Below are 6,401 nucleotides of genomic sequence, written 5' to 3'. Positions count from 1 at the left end.
GCAGAAGCTCTGCAATTTCATGCAATCACATTTGTACAACCTTTCTTTGATTTGTTGTGTTTCTGAGTCTCTATTAAGAAATTTTCTGCCTGTGCCAAGGAGACATACGGTTTCTCCTATTCTGTCCTGTAATGTTTTCAGAGTGTCTGCTTTGACTTCGAGGTCTTTGATCCATTTGGAGTTGATTCTGGTGCAGGGTGATATAGAAGGATCTAGCTTTAGTATTCTACAAGTGATTAACCAATTTTGCCAGCACCATTTACTGAGGAAGCTGTACTTCCATTCTATTTTTTTTAGCTCCCTTATTGAAGATTAGATGACTATAGGTCTGTGGGTTCATTTCTGGGTTTTCAATTCTATTCCATTGGTCCTGATGTCTGTTCTTGTGCCAGTACCAAGCTGTTTTGATTATTATGGCTTTGTAGTTGAGTTTGAAATTTTGTATTGATATTCCTCCAGCACTGTTCTTTCTTTCTATTCGGGGACTTTTATTGTTCCATATGAATTTTTGGATTGCCTCTTCTATTTCCTTGAAGAATGAGGTTGGAATTTTGATAGGTATCACATTGAATTTGTAGATAGCCTTGGGAAGTATTGCCATTTTCACAATGTTGATCCTTTCAATCCAGGCGCATGGGAGGTTTTGACATTTTCTAAGTTCTGTTCTGATTTCCTTTTTCAGTTTTAAAAGTTTTCATCATAGAGATCCTTCACTTCCCTGAAGATTTTTGCTCAAGGCTGGCACTCTACCACTTGTTGGAAATAAGAGTCTCATAGACTGGTCTTGTCCTTGCTCAGGTTGGCGTTGAACCATTATTCTCAGAGAAGAGCTAGGATGATAGGAACTACCAGCCAGCCCTTTCTTTCATTCTCTTTCTTTTGTTCTTTTTTTTTTTATGATACTAGGGTTTGAACTATGGCTGATCAGGTATGAAGTGTGGTAGTAATGTTGGGCAAATGCTTGAAAGGGTTACCATTAGTTTGGTGGGCATATTGGGAGAATTCATAGGAAAGATGTTATCTATAAGGAAGGTTTATGTATTAAGATACGTGTGTGTATGTGTGGTGTGTGTGTGTGTGTGTGCTCGTGTGGGTGCGCGCACATGCGTGCATATGTGGTGTTGTTTTGTGCTTGTCCTGGGGCTAGAACTCAGGGTCTGTGCACTGTCCTTGATCATTTTTGCTCAAGACTAGCATTCCACCACTTTGACCCACAGCTCCACTTTTGGTTTTCTGGTGGTTCATGGCAGATAAGAGTCTCACAGACTTTCCTGCCTGGGTTGGCTTTGAACCATGATCCTCAGATCTCAGCCTCTTTAATAGCTAGGATTACAGGCATGAGCCACTGGTACCTGGCACTGTAAGATGTTCGTGAGGGTAATAAAGGACAGATGACAGATGGAACTGAAGCAGAGAATGATCTCTGAGGGGGGAAATGAGGTACCTGGTAGCTTCTCCAATCATATCTTTGGGAATGAACTGCACCCTGCTGGGATGGTAGCTCTAGATGGCCCCTTCTCCTCCTCCTGAAGCCAGACCTTGAAATGGATTTGTCCCCGTGTTCACAGACTTCCATCTTGCAAAGCCCAGGAAAAGTACAGCCAGTCATTTCACCTTGTGCTAACATTTGAAGGGCAGGGAAGAAATAAACTTCTCCCACGAGGCCAATAATGATGACACTCAAATTGTGGATGGGGGATATGTTCCATTTGCAATGTGGCACTATAAATTATCCTGCACCAGACCCCATGGCGTGGCAGTGGCTCACGTGGCACTGTCTGTCTGTCTGTTTGTCTCTCTGTCTGTCTGTCTCTCTGTCTCTCTTTCTCTTTCTCTGGAGGAACAAGAATAGCAATGTAGAACTGCAGAGAATCTCAGATTTAGAAGGGCACCCTCTGGGACCCAGATCCTTCATTCACCAGAGGAGGGAAACTGAGGCTCTGGGAGCCAGCAACGTATGCCACTGACATAGAATCATGACACCTCAGTGATTGGAATGTAAGTCCTCAAATTCAGTTCAGTTCTTTCCTTGTAATTTTTTTTTTACTTCTGCCTTGCTTCTTTCACTGTATTTGTTCTGAATGTTTTGGAATTGTCTCTTTTTTTTATTTTTTGGTCAGTCATGGGGCTTGGACTCTGGGCCTGGGCGATGTCCCTAAGCTCTTCAGTTCAAGGCCAGTGCTCTACTACTTGAGCCACAGTGCCACTTTTGGTTTTCTGGTGGTTCAATGGAGCAAGAGTTTCACGGATTTTCCTTCCTGGGCTGGCTTTGAACTGCAACCCTCAGATCTCAGCCTCCTGAGTAGCTAGGATGACAGGCATGAGCCACCAGACAGGAAAACTGAGTCAGCACACAGATAGTAAGTAGAACTGTATGTAGAAATAAGGCCTAGAGTCATTTCACATCTTTTTTTTTTTTTTTTTGTCAGTCATGGGGCTTAAACTCTGGGCCTGAGCGCTGTCCCTCAGCTCTTCAGCTCAAGGCGAGCGCTCTACCACTTGAGCTACAGCGCCACTTCCAGTTTTCTGGTGGTTTATTGGAGATAGGAGTCTCACGGTCTCTCCTGCCCGGGCTGGCTTTGAACCGCGATCCTCAGATCTCAGCCTCCTGAGTAGCTAGGATTACAGGCGTGAGCCACCAGTGCCCAGCTTTCATTTCACATCTTTATGGGTAACTGGTGTGTGAACTTGACAAGATTGTCAATGATTTAGTACCTTAGCTTTCTTGTTTATGAAATAAAGGTAAGAATATGTCTTTTTACAGAAGATTATTTCATAGTTTTTCAAAGTGATTCTTATTTACTGACATGAAACAGCTGCATTTCAGGTTGTTGAATAAGTGACTATATGTAAAGGCCCATAGCATATTCCTTTTTTGCGGGGGGGGATCGGGGGTCTGGTCGTGGGGCTTGAACTCTGTGCCTGGGCTCTGTCCCTCAGCTCTTCAGCTCAAGGCTAGCGCTCTACCACTTGAGCCACAGCACCTCTTCTGGCTTTTTTCTTTTTGCTTATGTGGTGCTGAGGAATTGAGCCCAGGGCCTCTTGCATGCAAGGCAAGTGCTCTACCACTGAACCACCATCCCAGCCCCCATAGCATATTGTTAAGAAGTGAACCCAGGTGCTGGTGGCTCACATGTATAAGCTTAGCTGCTCAAGAGGTTCAGTCTAAGAATCATGGGGTTTGGAATAGAAAAAACAGTGAGATTCTTACCTTCAACTAATCAGAAAAATATTGGAAGTGAAGGTATGGTCAACTGAGACCTTCAGAATTCCAAGCCATGAGTTGAAGCTCAGTTCTAACACAGGAAAAAAAAAGAGATAGCTACTACTATTAGTGGTAGTTGCACTGGGAATAGAATCATCAGTCAAGGCTATTGACATAAAAATAATTGGTACAAAGAATGTGTATAGGAATTTAACACTTCATGAAAAATGCATTTGAGTAGGGTCCTAAAAATGTGCTCCTTTTTCACTAAATCTTTGAAGAAAAATGCAATTTGCAGAATAGGGTGCCAGAGGGAACAAGGCTATTGCTAAAGAAATTTGGTGAATTTTGACCTGAAATGCAGTGCCAATTAAGACAAATAACAAGCTGATAAAAATTACAAATGAGGGCTAGGGACTGGCTCAGTATTGAGTGCTTGTTTAGCAATTACAAGAGGTTAATCCCAGCATCACGCACACAAAAATTACAATTGACCAGTCTATGATTTATAAATAAATGACTGTGGCCCTTGTTTTGCAATGTGGGGAATGTGCTGTTCACATGGGAGAGAACCTTGCCCAGGCCAGTGAGGAGCTGTTCAAAATTTGACCTCCCCTATCCTGAACAGGGGGAGTTTGTTTGAAGGGGGAGTTTATAGTTTTCTGACACTTTGAAGCACATGGATAGATTTATTTCTACTTCCTCTAAGGGAGAACTTCTCTTAGCTCATTTTTCAGGACATAAGGAGTTAGAAATTACCCTGCTTATGGAACCAGACTTATTCTCACTTTTTATCTATTTCAGAGCCCAGTTTCTGACATTTGTATTTGCTTTTTATTTGAGGGTTTATGAAATCTTACCTCTTTGGTTTGCTTGACTTAATCGCCCATTTTAGATCATGGATCTGCTTTTTTCCCCCTGATTTCGAGGCTTCCTCTGGAAGTTGACTCCTGCCTCGTGGAACCTCTAGCCAAACAAAGCCCTTGATTCTCTTTTTAGCTTGATCCCAGGGGACCCTCAAGCGATGGAACTCTGTGGGATAATCTTTAAGAGTGAATATGGGGACAGACCAACTGTATTCCAAATTTGTGTTTGTCAATGAATACTTGAATGACCACATATAGGAGACTCAGTGTATATATGTCAGACTGTCTTATTTGAAAATTGATGATAATAATCATAGTACCAGCCTCATGAGGTTATTGTTAGGATTAAATTGAGTAAAACTATGTTTAGAAAATCACTTCTTAATAATGTTAACATGTTACAATTTATTATCTACTGTAGGAGGTTCCTGTGGGCACAGGAAGAGCAACATTAATTTGACCTAGCGGAGCAAAGAAGACCTCCAAAGAGATAATGATCTTTTAACATAATTTTGATCAACAGATTGTTTCCTAAGGGGTACATTGAAGGGAAGGCAATCCAAGAAGAGAGAAAGCTGATGAAATGGTTCAGATATGAAAAAATTAAATTCTAGTTGAAACCAAATTCTAGTTGAAACCAAATGCAGTGGGATACTGCAAAGCCATTGAAATTCAGGTTATTTTTAAGACATAAAAAAATGAATATTCTTGGGCTGGGAAGGTGGCTTAGTGGTAGAGGGCTTGCCTTGCATGCATGAGGCCCTGGGTTCAATTCCCCAGCACCACATAAGCAAAAAGAAAAAAGCCGGAAGTGGCACTGTGGCTCAAGTGGTAGAGCGCTAGCCATCAGCTGAAGAGCTGAGGGACAGTGTCCAGGCCCTGAGTTCAGGCCCCACGACTGGATCTCCCCCCAAAATGAGTATTCTTGGGGGACTTACTGGCTCTGAATTGCTGTGGGTGGCTTCAGGATATATTGTACTCTGACTCTTCCCATCACACTTAAACTAGACCTTACTCGCTTGGCACAGAGCATGAAGACTTCATGCTGGTTGTTGAGTATTTATCAAGGACTTCTAGAACCTTACCAAAAATTATATGTGTCTTCTGAAGTTGCACATGACATTGTAATCATTAATATTATTTACATGATGAAGTTAATAATAGAACTAATTTTATTGCTATATATGTTGACTTACTCTGTTAATTCATTGATTAATTCAAAAGAAAGTGTACATTGTTTTGTTAGATTAACAAAATGTGACAAATTTTAATTTAGAATTTCAATGGCTAATAGAATCTTATTAACACACACACACACACACACACACACACACACACACACACACACACACACGGACAGACGGACGGACGTTTTACCTATTTATGCAAATCCAACTCAGTAAGTTTCAACAGTGACTTACTTTTATTTTTAATGCTGGATTACGGAATTTGAATTTCGAGAAATTTGAACAGGCTGAAATGACTAAATTTTGTAGAGGTAAATGTTGTATTCTCCACTTAGAACTGTTAACTATCTCACTTACTGTGGAGCAGAATAATTTTACTTAGCACCGAGTATCAAAAATATCCTGGGCTTACCCATTGAGTAAATGTGTACTCAAGTTACAAAAATGAATCTAATAGGTGAAAGGGATGGCATCAGGTTCAACCCAACGATAACTTTTAGTGAAGAAGTATAAGGTTGTCTCAGAATATTCAGAGGAATGAAACCAACATAGGAAGGAATTTCCAATTGTGCTATAGGAAAAGAAACTAAAATTTTATGTTTTCTGAAACTTTAGGAAAACAAAGTTATAGAACACAATATCTGCTTTTAGGTATATTGCTTCAAATGGTAAGATTCAATCGGTAGGTAGAAGCTCTCAGGGAATAGATTATATAGCTCTTTCAAAATAGTCTGACACAAGAAAATTTAGGAAGTAATTAGGTTGGCAAAAGATTGGAGACTTCCCTGATATTATTGCTTCCATAGTGTTTAGTTTGATTTTAGGAAAAGGTATTGAACATCTATAACATCTCTTCTAAATTTATGATTATAGGCTCTTAAGCCTAGAATTAGGTGCATTAACTAATAGTTTTAATTACATGACAATCAAAAGACAAGGGAAAATTTTGGAAGGAACTTGGAAATAGTGAGGAGAAATGAAACAAAAATATCATTAAGATGAGTTTTTTTTAATTTAATTTTATTTTATTTGTGAACATACAGTACAGAGGAGTTACAATTACATGGGCAGGATAATGCGTACATTTCTTACCAAGCATTGCAGCCTCCTCCTTTGTTTACCCTTCACTTCCCTTCCCAGCCT

The sequence above is a fragment of the Dipodomys ordii genome, unplaced genomic scaffold (genome assembly GCF_000151885.1).
Source record: "Dipodomys ordii isolate 6190 unplaced genomic scaffold, Dord_2.0 Scaffold137, whole genome shotgun sequence".
In the NCBI taxonomy this organism is placed as follows: domain Eukaryota; kingdom Metazoa; phylum Chordata; class Mammalia; order Rodentia; family Heteromyidae; genus Dipodomys; species Dipodomys ordii.
Note: the sequence above shows the minus strand (reverse complement) of the source record.